General features: G+C 39.1%; 1 long non-coding RNA gene across 1 annotated transcript in view; it reads left to right on the top strand.

The window, feature by feature from the left end:
- Positions 1 to 591: 591 nt before the first annotated feature.
- Positions 592 to 17,284, top strand: part of LOC139828738 (uncharacterized) — a 41,817-nt gene continuing 25,124 nt past the window's right edge. The window contains exons 1-2 of the long non-coding RNA XR_011740631.1: positions 592 to 710; positions 9,955 to 10,001. This is a non-coding gene — a long non-coding RNA (uncharacterized lncRNA). The remainder of the gene's footprint in view (positions 711 to 9,954; positions 10,002 to 17,284) is intronic.

The following is a 17,284-nucleotide window of genomic DNA, read 5'->3' as shown; positions in this document are numbered from 1 at the left end:
TGTAGCTATTCACAGTAAACACTCCATGTTCTTTCAGCTGTGAGCTTTCTACTGCCTTAGTGACATACATAATACACTTTATTGTTCACGATAATCTAAGATTCATGGCAATACACTGACATTCCATTACTCTTTTTTTTTTTTTCTGATGTAATTGGCAATTAAGTCAAATTTATTTTTAGTCTGGACATTCTGTTGCAAGAAAACAACAATCAAATAGTCTATATTAAAAAAAAAAAAAAAAAAGAAAAAAAAGGAACATAATAAGAACTTCTGTACTCAAGCAACTGTTACTTCAATTCTGAACTGTCCAATCAGGAGAAACTGGTTTTATTCAAACTTCTGGGCTGTCATAGGTTTTGAAAGTGGAAAGTGGGAAGCTTGGATTCCTTATACTGTAGCACATTTCTTGTCTCAAGCTTTTTTGTTTGTTATCTCTGAAATTGCAGTTCCCCTTTATAAATATCCAGTATATGGCAGCATGTATAGAGAACATTCAGAGTAATATTTGGTTTGTGGCTGTTCTTCTAAGGTCTGGAGTGATTCACTGGCCATCCCACCCATACATTATACTTTGTTTTACAGGTCAGGATGTCAAAGGCAGCTTCATATGATGCCACCAGAATTATGCTTTGGATACCATCACGACTGGCATTGGCCTGCCCTCAGCATGCCAGTCCAACAGGCCACATAGCCTCAGGCAGTTAATGGTAATATTAATCTGCTCCTTGAATCTGACAATAGCAAGAGACAAACCTTTCTCTTGAAGAAAAATCACAGTTGTTAATGAAGCTTTCAATTATCCATCTGTAAAGATACATAGCTCATGTGTTCACAAAATACATGTGTGAAACTGTGGCAGCTCTAAATGTTATTAATAGGAAAGGAGCTCTTTGCTGCCATCTCTTAGTGAAATGAGAAGAGAGGGAGATATATGTAGAGACTTTTTGGTGTATTTATTTGCCCACTCTTTTCCTGAGGGCCATTTTTACTGATCTGTTGAGCATTGATTAACATCTGGAGAATCAGAGAAATGAAATAACATTATACTTGTCTGGTGAAGAAAATCAGAACTGTGTTTAAATATAAACTGTATAGGAGTTATCGTAACTGAACCTCAGTCTTGCATGGGGTAGTAAATGAAGCTGAGTCCATATGAATATGTAAGTACATCTATTTGTAGCTTATCTGCTGTGTTGAGTGCAATGAAGAATGGAATGGAGACAGCATGGCAGAAGACAGTAGCATCATTTAGGTACAATGATACAGGATTAGCACTGAGAAAGGGTGTAAATGGGGGAGACAGTGAATTGCTTCCTCTACGAAATGAGGCAGCCCTTCTTGAGAGTATTTGTGGATTTGTCTATTCCATTTTTTGACAGTAAATTATTAAAAGGGTGCAGCTAATGGGTGAACTGTGAAATCGTTTGTTCATCAAATGTTCAAAATTATGTACAGACTGTATCCAAAGGTGCTATGCATGTCTTTCTTCATAGGTGCAGCAGAAATACTTCAAATATCAACATTTTGTAAAAACCTTGTTAGGCAGTTGGTGCAAATCTCTGCTGAAATCCATTTCATTGTTATTTACTAGTTTCAGAATCAGACAAAACTCTTCAGAAAGAGTTAATATTTCTTGGTGAACTCAGAGAAAATTTTTTAGGGTTTTTTTATGAGTTTGTGGGTTACATTTTGAGCTAGTTTTCACAAGTTTTAAGAAAAAATCCTAGGACCTGAACCTGGTCCTTCTTGTTAAGCAACAATATTTGGAGGAATAATTAAATGTTTGTATCCTTGTGGGAAGTTTCCTTAACACAGAACTCATGAATAGTCTCATTAAAATCAAAGAGCAGGACTATATGGCTATGCAAACCCAGAGTTTGACCCAGAAAAGGAGACGTGCTGTATTTTTTGTGACACCCTCCAGGGATTTCACTATTGCTATTGATTTTACATGAAGGCACTCAGATGGTACAGTGATGGACAGCAGTATAAAACCCTAAGAGAGATGGATAGACATGATTAAGTGTTTATTGCCCAGCAGTCAGTACCTTTTCCTTATCCTCTCAGGTCCCAATACACGTATGATATGCTGTTACCACTTTTAGCTCCAGGGTTGGTCATTAAACTGAAGCAGAAATAGCTGATATATTTAGGTCCAGGGGTCTCCGGTTCATTGCTTGTTTATCTCCGTGCTGCAGTCCAACATTGTTACAATACCGAGGCCTAAATAAACAACAGAGTTGTTGTGAATATTTTATTTGTTAAAACTGTTTTATTAAGAAACCACTAATATTTAAAATTTCAGCTATTTTTTTATTCCTTTGGAGAATTTACAATTTCCCTTGAGATTGTGGTCAGTTGTTACTCTTTCCAAAAGAAACACAGAAATCATATTTTATCCCAAAAGGATTTTATCCTCCCTTCATGTTCTGTTCAGTGTTTTTTAGTTGAATAGCATGAACTTTTCTAGGCACATTTCTGGGATTTATGCATTAATATCAGACTCCAGATGGAGAGGCTTTTTATCAGATAAGCAAACCTGGGAGGAAGTCCTGAATGTTAACCATGGGGATGGAGACTGGTACAGTACTCTTTCTTTGAGCAAATCTGATTGCATTTGAATGACACAGAAGACAGAGTACTTTTATTTTATTCACTTCTTCTATTACTCCCACAATAAACTAGATAAGCTCAGTAAAAATTTTCTGGGATGTGGGAAAATTAGATAGCAAGGTGTACTAAGAAGCAAATAACGTATTTTGTAGTTTGCTGCTGCTTGGTATTCAGATGGCCAGCTTTCTTAATAGTGTTTTTAGATCCTGTAAATCAATATTCTGCTAGATTCTGATTTTAGTGTAGTTGATGGTGATACCATCACTGCCTTGTGATACAGCAAAAAGTCTTTCAGGACTCAGGCGTGAGGTTCTTACTTAGAAAACACTCACTTACTTAGAAAACTGCTTTTCCAGCTGTTGACATCAGTTGATAGGGCATTGCTGGTACTTGTCTCACTGAGTGTGATTTTATGATCTAGGATCAAGATTTGAATTTCACAGAAGTTGTTTTTTTTCCCCCTGGAGGGAAAGGTATAGAGTTGCATGTCAGACGCAACAGGTTAGATCTACCCTAGCTAGAGTAAATAGATAGAGATGATACTTGTGAAGTCCACAAAAATATGAAGAAAAGCACACCCTTTCTACCTTTGTTGCACCCTTTTAGTTAAATATAGCTTACAACTAATGTAGAGCATTTATGTGATTTGAGTGGAGCTAAGTGGATAACTTCTAGTGAGCACTAAGTTAACACAGTGTTTAATTGGTATTTGCTGCTTTGGCAGTGCCTGTGATCTGCCATTATCTCCTTCCATGTAGTTATTATTCAAAGATCTCTTTTTGACATTTTTATGTTCAATGAATTAGTGAGGAATACTCTACATCTTACACATTACCCCAGTGTCACTACTCAAGCACTGTCATATGAAGTTGCCTTAGACCAACAGTCTTTCTGGCTCGCATAATAATATTCTTCGTAAAAACTGCTTCCCACAGGTCTGTGCCCAAAATGCATTTTGCACACTGAAACAGAATAGAAATGATCAATTGCAAATGCCTCAGAAATGTTAGTTAAAACAATGAATATTCATGGCAAACCACTTTTGTATAATGTATCTTTTTACAGTAAAAAATTTCTTATCTCTTTATTTGCTGACATTCGCTAGTGACATGTCAATAGTTCTGGGGAACAAGCCTTCAAAAACATTGGTCATTTTTTCTGTCACATGAAAGTTCAGAGCTACAATGTCTTTGCCCAGACAGCCTGGCTTGTTGTCTGTTGTCACTTGCTTCCATTTATCTAACAAATGCTGCCAGTTATTTATGTTTGTGACAGACTGTGTGTTTCAGTTTCCTTTCACCTTATGATGTGACTTACAGCTCCATCACAGAACTGTTTAATAGATCGCTCAGCATCATTTCTCACTCCCTTGTCCACACAGTGCGAGGGGAACGTTTCTGATCCATTTTCCTTGCAAGGAACTCTGTAGCAAAGATGTATCTCATTGTCATAAAGAAATACTTTCATCAGCCTGGCTGTTGTGACTCAGTTGGGTGGCTGTTTTTCTCAGATGTGCCCCAGCCTGTTTATTTTCAGCTGCTTTCCACCTGACCTGAGCACATGTACTTATTTTTTTTAGTGACGTTCCATCAAATGCTTTGAAAATTCATTTTCTCAAACCTAGTTTGAGATTTCATTGGAAATATTGCACTGTGTATGTAATTACACCTTCTTCCTGAAGATCACTCAATAGTTTATACCCCATTAGAATGTGTTTCTATAGGAAATCATGGTTGCTTGCTCAATTATGCTACGTGTTCCAGAAGAATTTGCTATGATAAAACTGCATGACAAAACATTAAAAAAGCTGAATAATAGAAAAATACTTGGAAACTTTATATAAATTAAAGTAGTAGTCTAATAGTACATAGCATCAAGTAAAATGTGCCCCAGCTATATTGGTATCTTCTACCTCCACAATAGAAACAACGGCAAATATTGTATTGAACTGTTCTAATGCTTCAGCCCTCTAATCTTTTTTTTAGAGTATGTATTGTAAACTCCCTGTGTTCTGCAACAAGACAGCTGGTTTATGAAAAACTGTTATATAGATTTTCTCTAAAAACCATTCATGATTTACATTTTTTTTTAACTGAAACCATTGTAATTTTACTACATCAAAGTAGTTCATAGGCATTCAAAGGCAGACAGAGGAAACTGAGTGACATTCTACTAAAGGTGCCGGTAACTTTATACTTTCATGTATACTTTCAAAGAAAAGACTTAAAAGGAGCTAGACAGCTCGTACAGAATGTGATGTATTGTGCACAGTTGTACTATTCTTATCCCAGGAGTACGAGAGGATTGAATCTGATTTGTTGGGAGGTGTTTGATAGTGATTCCTGGCAGTGGCATTATGGTCTAGTGGTCTAGTAGTCTACATCCCCAGGAGCTCTGCCCAAATGCGTATCTTCCAAAGCTCCAGAAGGAATACTGTGATCTCCTTAACTGTGAAAGAAAATGGCAGACTAAAGTTCACGACTTTTCCAGAAATGGTGGATATATTCTTTTTCGTGATGTAGTTGCTACAGAGTCTCAGGGAATTTAAAAGGAGGAAAAGACAGTTGCAAATATTACACTGAACTGGAGAACAGTGATAAGACACTGATGGAAGAATGTGCCTACCAGCTGCAATTTTAGGTTGCCTGCAGAAATCCTCGTGAATTCCAATTCCTTTCCTTGTGCTAAAAGAGGTGCACAGATTAGGAAGCATAATTCCTATAGGCAAAGGAAGAAAACCTTTGCCACCCTGCTGCTGCCTGTGGTTATCTCTCTCTTTTATTATTCCTTCACAGTTTCCTTTTCTTCAGTGATGCATCACCTCTCCAGGTAATAAATCATAGAATCTTTGTGGATAATGTCTTCATTTTGCATAGCAAACATACGCCATAAATCTAAGTGAAGCTTAATAACTGGGATACGGCATCCTTCTTCCTGTGAATGGCAGAGACAAAGGGTCCCATTTCCACTCTGGTTTCCCACTGGAGGAGACACAAAACTTGTTGGTCAACTGCTTGGGTGTTGCAGTGATTGATATCAATACTCAAGAAAAAAAAAAGAGGGGAAAGAGACACTAATAGTGGTCTTATCATTTCCCCAAATCCTACTGCAAAACTCCACATTTTCAGCATTTCTAGAAGAGAATGACATTAGAAACACTTGTACCTTGTCATTGTTCATGTACCACCACTAACCTATGTGTCCTGCTTTCCGAACTGTCACTGATGTCTTGCACTATGTAGTGTTATGGACACCTACTCCTGCTTTACCTGGGCTGCTGTTGCACAATGCAGATAGATCTTATAATGACAGTCTTTCTACAGGGCAAACCAGCCCAGAAAATGGAATGAATGGACTGGGCTAATTCTAGAGTTGGCTAGACTAGTAGAAATATTTTCCTGTAAGACATCCATATGGAATCTCCATGGTCCTTGTCCCACCCTGACTGCCTGGGACATTTTTGGCAGCCAGATTCTCATTGTATATGAAGTGCAGGACCAGAGAGCCATGAGCTTCGAAAGTGCAACTGGCAGCTCTGAAACAAAGACAGCAGGAATTTGCTCTGAGCAGGAGTGGTAGTATCAGGCCCATCATATGTAAGGCAATTACAGTGCAAGATAATGAAATCAGATGCCAGCTTTACTGATATAACTAGTTTCACAACCTCTAGCCTTCCTAGCATAACACAGAATAATTCATAATGGGACTGCACAGAACTCTCTCAATTAGATTTCAGCAGTGAAGTGAGTTATTTTAGCTAGTCAGAAGCATGCAAAGCCTGTAGGCTCAAACACATGGTAATTGAATAAATAGACTCAGGCTTTTGCTATCACAAAAAGAAATTAAGAACTCAGTGTAAAAGATGTAAGAGCCTACCTCTAAAAGACACTCCTTCAGCCGAAATCGTCTTAACTGCACTCCACTCAAAAATCACACTTCAGGATGAGGGGAGAAGTTGCCATTTCTTAGAAAAACTCTCAGTGGTAAAGATGCCTTCAAGTGAAGATTGTGAGTGCAGCTGTAACTTTCAGAGGGTACAAATGTCAGAAATGGCTGCAATGCATTAAAAAACCTGAATACTAATCAGTAAGCAGGAATTCTGAAGAGAATCTCTTTCATGGATACTACCTTTATTATAGGTGATATTTCAGGCAAGTATCATTGCTAATCACGTGAACCAAATATAGCACAGACACCTGTGTTTCTGCTTGGGTATTTTTGTGCCCCCACTCCTGACAACTGTTTTGCCAGGCTTGCTGCAGTCTACCTGAAAAAAAGGTATTGAAAACAGCACCTAAACATAGCAGCAGCTGAATGTTTCTGTGCCAGGGCATTCAGTGCATGGAAGTTTCTTCCTATCTTTATGGTGGTTTTTTGCTCTTTTCTGATAGTGATTACTGCTAGGGATCGAGGTTTTGTTCACTATCTTTCCATTATGATAGGAAATGTTTCCCAACAAAGATGGCTTATTTCCCAGCCAAATAACTTCAGCCAAGCACCTTTGATTCAGGGCTTTTATTCTGGGCTTCAGATGCTTTCAAGTAGCAAATCATAGATGAACATACCAGCATGGCTGACTCTTGACTTGCTAATGGATTTGAAGGAAACAAGAAGAGAACAAATTCAGGACTCCATGGAAGGAGAAGAAGAAGAAAGACCATAAATGCCCTTTCCTGATGGTATACTGGAGAGGAAGCAGGAGTGGTTTTTGAATAATACTTTAATACTATTTTTCAGAAATTGTTTATTTATTGTTCTGTCAAGTGGAGAAGGTGGCATTGCACTGGGAAAGAAAGGAGTGTGGCCAGTTTACAAGGAAACTCACAGGATTTTTGGTGTTGGCTTCAGAAAGGGAGAAGGAATTATTTTTTACCTTCTATGTTTGAAACAGACTGAGACAATAAGGGAGGAAGGAAGAGTCAAAGGAGAATCAATACTGTTCTGCTATACCCCATCCTTGGTTAGCAAAATAAGCACGCAAGAGCACACTGGCTTACACTTAGTAGCCTACAGCTCCAGAGCTTTGCAGATCCTACTCGTTACTCCTCTGATTATCCTATTTGAACTATGAACGTCATGATACATCTCGCCCATTTGATACTTTTGGTTTTCTTAATTACTGTGAAGAACAGACACATTTTCTTCAGTGCAAGGAACAGCTAATGTCCTTTTCCTGGTGAAAATGGCATAGGACAAACTGATGATGTGAACTACCAAATGCTGTTTGAGATCCAGGCACTGAGAAGAGGGAGAGAAGGCAGATTTCTCATGTAGAAAACAAATGCTAACTCTGCTCTCCTTGTAAAATAAAAAAATTTAAAATACTATCTGAGAGAGATCCAGAATATGATATTCTTCACAGGAATGAAGAATTATGAAGTTCAGTTATAGTTTTGACAGAATAGTTTATCACAAGGTAAAACACTTTCTTTAGGTAACACTTGCTTTTAAAATTCCTATGCGTGCATTTTTTTCACTTTGAGGACATTTAAAAATAAACCATCAAACAGGATATTTCGAAAACAACAAAGTCCTGTACCAAAAGGACAAGATCCTGAACCTGGAATTGTGTCATATAATATTTGGCCCACAGATTTAATAACATTTCTCTCTATCATTCTCAGGTCTTGAATTAAGTGGTAGAGTATGAAACTGGCTATCTGCACGGACAATGTCAAGAGCCCCCATAATTAGTCCTATGGCAATCTAAACAGTCATATTGTCCCAGAGAATTTGTTCCCATTGCATGTTTAAAGGTTCAGTCACAGTGTTTGATAGTATCCCACAGAGAATTAGCATTTTAGTTTCCTTGCTGTGTTGCAGGATTATCATTATAATAATAGTTGTGGCTCAGTGTAAATCGTTCTGTAAAAAGAAAGGGGATGTAATGGGACAGGCACAAAGTTTGGCAGCAAACCTCTCAGCACTCGTGGTTCAACAGTCATTACGCTGAGTCCTGCAGTTCACTCAGTGCATCTGCTGCTGTTTGGTCGTTGAAAACTGTAGTACATCGTTGTCATAGCAATTTACCAAAAATTGACTGGTTTTTCTAACAATAGGGAACTGTGAAAGTTGTTTAGTTCTTCTGTATGGTGTATGACACTGTTTTATATAGTTTCTTATTAAGTCACAAAAGTTCTAGAATTTGTAGTGTTTTGTTTATGAACTTAGATAAGAATTTTGCATTTACTTATGACACTACCATGGGTGACGAAGAGATCGTCAGAAGTGCTTTAAGCAGCCACTCTGTACTGCTTTTCAAACTCAGAAGAAAGTTTTGTAGATCATTATGCGAAAAGCAGAAGACACAGATTTGGTAGTTGGCCAGAGTGTGAATTGCACACGTGGGCACCAAAGGTGCGTCACTTCTGAGTGTTTTGCTCAGGAGAGAACTTTTACCGTTGCACAAGTGTGAAGGCAGAGCCCCCAGTCAGCTTGTTTCCCACAAATGGGAGAGGACTATGGAATTATTTCCATTGATTGTAACTCAGACACTTACATTCTATTCTCTTTTTTTTATTGCCTTCTTTTGAAGGATTGATTTCAATAAGGGAAGTAGTACCAAGAGAAGATTGGCTGTATTGAATTCACATTGAACTGATTAAAAAGCATGGAAGTTATTAGAAACATAAACATATTTCCTTTTTCATTATGCAGTATTTCATCAACAAATTTATTAGTTTAATATGCTGTCTAAGTAAAAATGACAAGGAATATTATTTAGCATTATTGGAGAATAATTTTGGCAGCTGGAGAACGTATTTTTATGTATGCAATAGAGTTTACAATTAAATATGTTTTTTATGAAAGAGATTGTATCGTTTTTCACCTTACATCGCAAAGAATGAATAGTGTAAGAATAGTCTGAATTTTCATAAAGAAACCTAGTTTTGCTTATATTTTTTTCAGATGATTGCAAAATCATAGCTACTCAAGTAAATCTATGTAAAGGTTATTTGGACAATAATCAAGTTACAGTCTGAACAGGCAGATACTAATCACCACTTCCATTGCGCAAAACTAGTGTTCTTGCACTGAAAAGAGGTGCTGTAGCTGAGATGAGAAACTGAAAAAATCACCAGGTGCAGTACACGCTCTCCCAAGTGCAGGCCAATTGATTTCAAGATCAGCAATTCCTGTCTGGGCACTGGTGCAGGAGCTCTGCTGCAAGTAGTACAGTCAGCATTGCCTTCTGGAGGAGCTGGTGGGCAATAAAATAGAGACCCTAAGTACCTATGAATAGTAGAGTTTTTGTAAGAAAAAAGGATGAGTCTGAATTAAATTGTCTTCAGTATTTTGTTGGACATGCTAATTCTTTGCTTTCTCTTTCCTTCTCAGATGTGTACTGTTGCAATCTACTGTTAAACAGCTGCCGTGGCTCACAGGTAAAGTAGTCCCAGATCTTTTACCTGCCTCTTCCAGGTGTTATGAGGTTTAATTAATTATTGCTTCTATAGCACAATGAGGTCCTTGAAGAAAAGATAGTGTAGGATTGTATTCCCTGCTTCATTCCATTACTGGTCAAGCAGATTGCTTGGAAATGCAATTTGGTGCACACACCTGGCACAGCCTTCTGCAAACTCCTTCATCTGTGTGGTTTCCACAGCACTGAACTTTTTCTTTCTCCTTGGAAATTTCATAGTAAGAGGAGAAAAAGAGAAGCCAGGTCACAGAGCTGCTTAATGAAAGAGATTTTCGATATACAAAACCTTTCCAAAGAAGTTCCACTGTATTGTCCATTGTGCTGATCAGTTATGGTATCTTTTTTCCTCATGGGCACTACTCCAGGAATACATGATGGTTTTGCACAAATAAAAGTACCAGTGGAACTTGGTATGGAAAGTAGATGTGCAGGGACTCCTGGTGTACTGTGTGGATTTACCGTTAGTTTTTTTAATATCCCAGCAAACCCATTGGGGCTAATTCTTAAGCACACAATAATTCATTTATGTTTAAGTAAATTGAAAGTTTCCTATCAAAACCTATATTTCTAATGGTTCACATTCATTTATTTATTTAATGAAAGTTGTTGTTCTCTATGGGAAGTATGTTCTTGTAAACCCTAAAAAATTCCAAATGTCAATTCTGTTGAGCTGTGACCACTTGAACTGAAGAAGTTTTCACCCTTTGGTTCATTCTGGTTTTATCACCCTAAAACTTTGGGTCACACTGGTGTAATTTTTAAGTAACGTCACTATGAAGATTGTCTTCCTTATTTCCTTTAGATTATAAATCAAAAGATCCTTTTACACCCTTCTTGTCCCATTCCCTCAACTTGGGGTTGGATCAGGAGTATGAACTTCTGTTTCATCATTCTAGCTGATTCCTTTCTCTTTCTGTAGATTTTCCAATGTTGAGACTGTTATTGGTTATTAGCCAACATTATTAGACAAGGGAGAGGAGACTTTGCTGGTGAAAAAAGCGTAAGGAATTGAAATGACAGGGTTGTACCAGCAGTGTGGTGGCTGCGCTAAATCCAGCTCAGTTGTAGGTTGTGCTGTGATATTACAGATGCCTTGTTGTGATGCAGTGAAATGAGATCAGTGGCCATGAGCCCTGCCACAGAACTGTGAAACGGCACAATGTTTTCCATGTCTCTGTACCAAAAATATACACCAACTGTAGAGTGACTGAACTGTTGTAAGTGTTACATGGGAGGACATTGACAAAAATTTGGGCAATATTTTACGATCAGTTCTGTGTTGTCACTGCTTTTAATGGCCCGATTTTGGGTTATTCAGGGTCTAGCACAGCATTTGGAAACCATGAGCTCAGAAACTGTGCTTCAAGTTTAATATTGAACCAAAGTCTGCACATATCTGAGGGCAGAGTGGGCTACTAAACCTATAGCTGGAGGCATCTTTAGTTTACATGGATTTCAGTGCAGCTTCTGGGCTATATTGCTGAGCACCTCTCTGAACTGGAGCAGAACGACTTCGCAGAAGAGAGTTGTTGCGTACTGCTGTGTGGGCATCTCGGTTCCAAGCAATGTTTGGGTTTAATAGCAGGAGCTTTCAGTTAAGATTCCTTTCCAGGTGCTTTCTCAATGGTAGGAGAACTTGCCTTTGGCTACATTTTTCCTGGCGACATTCCCAAGGCAGCGTACTGCCTTCCTCTTCAGACTGTAAGACAAGATACTTTGCTGGCATAAGCCTGACCATTTTTTCAGATGTAGAAGGACCTTTCAGTGATTTGGACAAACTGAACAAATGACCTATAATTTTAGCACCAATAGCTGTTTATGTAGACATTTACAATTCGGATCCAAATATTTGTTCATCTCAATGTTTGAAATCATCAGTCTCATGTCTATTTAATGAGCATCTTCTTCATTCTTTTGACCTTGACTAGTGGTACATAGTGCCTCTGTGTCATCCTCCCACCTTAAAAAACCATGTATTCAGGCCCATCAAAGTGTATTTTCTTAGATAGTATTAAGTATTTTTTTCATCTTTACAACAGGATGCTGAAGTTGGCTGGTTCAGAGCAGTTAACACACTGTGAACATCAGAGATGCTGAGGCACAAGATGACTGTTTTGCAATGACGTGGGAAATGAGAAAACCGCCTGAGGAAAATCAGGCTAATTTAGCCTCTTTCTTAATTTGTTCTAAAAAACAAAGAGTTAATTAGTGGAGTTAAGTTTCTGATTGGTGTGAAGAACACTTACTCTGCATAGACAATTGACAGTGTACACCACAGATTTAATTAAAGAGAACAGAGATAAGTACTGCATTGTATATTAATGTTTACTATAGCAATTGATTACTCTGCAGACAGCTTGTTATTTTCTTTTCCAATTTAAAGTGAAGATAAGAAATATAGAAGGATGATAAATAGTCGATCTGAATTGTACCTTTTAGAAGGTGACTGAAAGATATTGAGAACACTTATATAAGAAATAAAGCTGCAAAGTCTACAGGCCATGTAAATTGACGTATCTCCATTTGACGTTACTGAGTGTTGTTTTACACCAGTTGCGAATCTAATTCCCAAGAGCACCCATAAAAAACTTTGATATCTTCAAACTGCCCTGCGAAGAGCAGGACTTTTTATATCAGTGTGCAATGGCCTGATAAATCATTGTCCATTTCTAGTAAGAAAGTGAGGGAGAACTGCTTGGAAGGAGCACTGTTGTTTTCTGGAAGAAAGCTGTAGGGCATAATGAAGAGACAGGATCCTAATACTGGTCTGTCCTCATCTTTTCAGAGCATATGCCTTTGTCAGTTCTGCAGTTGTACAATGTTCCCTCCTCCATTGTGCTCAGGTGGTTGCATGTGGACTTTCTGCTGAGGTGGTAGATTGGGAAATATTTCTGTCCCAAATCCATTATATGACTTTGTCAAGCTACAGTGCTACTGTGTGCCTCAGTTTCTTCATCAACATGCTGCTTCTGTGCTACTCTTTCCACTATCCTTTTGTTTCTGAAAGACAGGATTGCTGTAGGTGAGAACAGGTCTGGCGTTTAAATTCAAATGATTCGCACTAGAGCACTGTCTCTGCCATGGGCTGCTCATGTTTCACTCAATGACTGGATTATTCTATCCTTGTAAGAGCAGACAATGTAAAACAGGGACAACAAAAGTAACTTATTTCCAAGTCAGCTGGGATTAGGTAGGGCCACAGCTTCTCACAAGATGGTGGAGAGGGGAAAAAAATAACTTGCGTCTTAAAGTCAGCAGCAGGAACTTAGCCCCTTACCCTGGGGCAGTGTGTGCTTCAGGATCATGCAGAAAATGTGGGGTTCAAATACTCCAAGAAGCAGAGAGATGTGAGGATTGCTGGCTCTGGGCACTGCTCTTGGAGCCACGCACCAAGCGCTCACTGGAATCTGGAGTGCTCAAGGCATTCAGCTCACGTTTCCAGTGTGGCAGAGCAAAGCCAGATTTTACATGTGCCAAATTTATGCAAAAAGAAAACTGGATTATGTGAGCTTCATTATTCTTTTATTATTATTGTTATTGTGTATGTATTGCATGTAATTGTGGCATGAGCTGATGTTAATTAATTCCAAATCACCTTTTTAACTAGAAAGTTTATGTTGTATTTCATTACCGCAATAAGCTTTGGCTTTCCGAGTTTCCTCAAATGAAACAATTTTCTTTTCAAGTGTACATCACCGAAGTCAAAGAGACATAATATTCCCAACTGTATAAAACAGCCTGTGGCAACTAGGTTAGAGCTGTCAGTTTTACACACAAGGTGCCTGACAAACATATTACACATACAATTCAAGGCTGACCTTATACTGCACCTGAATTTAAATCTGTGTACTGCATGATGCTTTATATCCTAAATGGGCTGTTAACACCCTCTTGCAGCCCTACCCTTTTATAATGGGCTGTAACTGCAAACTCTAAATTCTCATGAGCAGCAGCCAGAAGGTAACAACATAAAATTAGTTAATTTTAACATAAAGATGCCAAATCACCACTGCATGCACTTGAAAAATAAATTTTTGTTCAAGTAGTTGAGTGCTTGCAGATAAGAAGATTGTTCCATAAAAATTCACCATGTTTCCCAGTGTTTTAAAATGTCTGGCGTCACCAAAACACATGGAGTAGGAAAATGGTCACCTTACAGGACTTTAAGACAGAAGTTCAACTTTGAAAGAAGCTCAGATTGTAAAAAATTATGTCAAAGTATTTTTCTCCAAATGTTGCTGTATGGGCAGCTGTATACAACGGGAGAATAATAATATAGTTCATGGTGTTAATATAATAATAATATAGATCATGGTGTTAAGATGAGTCTTCTCTCAGGGCCGTCACAGGCGTTGTGGGGCTGCAGCCTGCGGGGCAGCTGGGGCCCTTGCAGTCAGAGGCTGCTGTGAGGTTTTGCTGCCTTTCCTGGGATGTGTGCCCCAAGTCAGTGTGCAACGGGGCAGATGTCCTGCGTGAGCAGGGGACATGCCAGACACAGTAGCGGGCTCCCTGCTGATGCGGAGGTGGTGAGGGTCCTGTCTCTGAGCTTTTGCAAGTCTTGCAAAGACACTTTGTAGGCAATAGGCTACAGGCAGCCACCACGTATGTGGACGGAGGCTCTTGTTCAAATATTGCGGAGCGTACTTTCCTAAGATGTCCTAGTTACTGGGGGGTATTACTAGCACCTCTTAATCCATCTGTGAGATAATCTCCTCCAAACTAGAAACTCCTGGTTCTACTAGTTTGGGGATGCTGAAATATTAACCCGTGCTTTCAAAGGCCATTTGTAGAGGTTGAAATCCAGTGCCAAACAGCTGATCGCTTCAGCGAGGTGAAATTTCTCCTGTAACTTTAATGAGAGCACAGATATGCACCGCCCACAGAGGGAACCAGCATGTGCTGGGGAAGTAATAATTTTCTTCTTCTCGTATCGTGACTGGAAGGTTTTCGAAGTCTTTGCAAGGGGCGGTGTAACTGCAGGCAGCGGGGGGATGAGGAAAGGTGGACAGAGGATCTGAGCAGTTTACTGCAATTCACTGTAGACTTCTGTAGGGTATACAGGAGGCTAAAGAGTGGGGACAGGCACTGAGGCCAGTGCTTTGCCACTGCTCTACATGTAGGCAATCAGGCATCTCTTTTTTAGTCTCTCTGTCTCTCTCCCCTTGCTTATGCCTCAGCCCCAGGCAGCAGGGGTTCACAGATCAGGTATGTGTGGATTCAACATGTCTCTGAAATAGATCCTGCCCACCTATGGTCCCAGTGGAAACTGTTTTTCTAGAGTAGGTAGGGTTAGGGTATTTGTGATACAGAATTTAAACACTTGCAGTCCTGAGTGCGCTGGCACACTTCCATTTCATTGTCTCTTAGGGACAACTGGGGCAGGTCTGGAAAGTGATTCAGGCTCTAAGTATTGTTATGGCAGGTTAACACTGCTGTAGTATCAGCTTATCAGTCCCACAGCCTAATAAATAGGAATGTGGAGGAATCATGCAATCGAAGGGGGTCCTTCTGCCTACTCATTCCCTATGGTTTCTCCTATCTCTGTAGCCCATTCCCTGGAGATCTGGTCCATTAGCCCAGTGCTGTAGCACTGCACACTCAGTAGCTATGTCCTTGCTCAAAATGCAAACAAATTCTGGTGCTTACTTGACAGCAGTGTGTCTCTTATCTTTCATGTGCTTCCTGCTGCAGAGCTGTGCTGTTTGCATGTCAAATCACCCCCTCATTTCTGCTCAGAAGAACAACAACAAAAGACTTCATTCAGCCAAGACAAGCTCAGGAGAGGTCTGGAGCAAGGAGTCTAATTTCAGACTGACCCAGGGAGTGGAAAGGTTCAGATCAAGATCTCAGTCTGAGCTCTGTAAATCAGGCTTGGCTTTTTAGCTTGTTTCCAGTCCACACGGGAGCTGGTTGTGTTTGGCTTCATGCCCTGTCTCTGTGAGCTGGTACCATGCCTGGCACCTTGAGCAACAATGGACGAAAGACTGCTTTTCTTGGCATAAACAAAGCCTTTTGGAAATGTTTTCAGGCATTTCAAAGAACTGTTTGGAAGTATCCCATTTCAATCTGCAGATTCCCTTTGTTATTCTAATACGGTGCTCCTGTCAAGCACTACACTAATATGTACCATTTCCTTTTAAATTCCTTCGGAAGTAAAATCCTTAGGATTACTGGGTCTGTTTCCTTTGATTTGGGTAGTTGCCACTCATGGACTCAAGTCAGACTTGAAAAAACTGGCTGCTGTACTTGCTAGAGCAAATTAAGACTAGGGTGTGGTGTAGCATGTATACTGTTAGAATTAATTAAATCATGTTACACCAGTGGTGCTTTACTAACAAACACTAGTAATTCATTGAGTTGATTAGTTTCTGTAATTGATTGCCAACTTTCTTAACAAGCTTGTGCTGAGAAACTTTTAAATGTAAGATGACTCTTCTACCTCCTCTGGAGACATCTATCTTGTATGCATTATGAAATGGGCACAGCCTATTAAGGTATTCTTCCCTGCTTGGATATGACAGATATTCTCAAAGGAACTAAACTCATTTCTGCACAATGTGCTAGAGACCTGAAGAAGTAAACTATAATTTGTCTTCCCTGAATAGCACTTCTCGGTTCGGCGCCTAGGCTGAATCACCTTCCCATGAACTTTGCCTATAGATGTTTATCTGACCCAAAGCCATATGGATTTATTTTCATAATGTACAAATAATTTTGTAGATAATGTTGAAAACAAACATTTTATTACTGATTTCATGTAAATTAGATATTGTCATTGACAAAAAATTGATTAGTTACACAGATTCTATTACATTCTTGCATATTGACTTTTAATTATGCACTGTTTAATAAAACAAATAACAATGTCTTTCCCATCAGATGGTAGGTAAAGTATACTGTCCCTATCATGGCTTATTTCCGTAGCTCATCCTTGAGATTTTGGGAGTTGCATGAAAACAAAGAAGTTCAAATTTGTGTTGAAAAGGAAAAAAGAACCAAAGAAAGCCTCTGATATTCTGTAACATTCTTACTTGGAAGTATGCTATGTAGAAGATGGGTTAGAAGTTTGGTTGACACTGATTTAACTGGCACAGGGAATTGCACTGTTTAAACTTCGTCTGTTTATCCCAAGGAAGGGTTTTTTCAAGGTGCCCTTATGCTGCCTGTCCTTCTTTAGGAATCTGCTTTTGTAGGCTGGGCTTTTGGTTTAGGATAGGACGTTTTTCCCTGTCTTCTATGATCAAA

Source organism: Patagioenas fasciata, chromosome 10, assembly GCF_037038585.1.
Source record: "Patagioenas fasciata isolate bPatFas1 chromosome 10, bPatFas1.hap1, whole genome shotgun sequence".
Lineage (NCBI taxonomy): Eukaryota > Metazoa > Chordata > Aves > Columbiformes > Columbidae > Patagioenas > Patagioenas fasciata.
The sequence above is the reverse complement of the archived record's forward strand: the minus strand, read 5'-3'. Positions and strand labels throughout refer to the sequence as shown.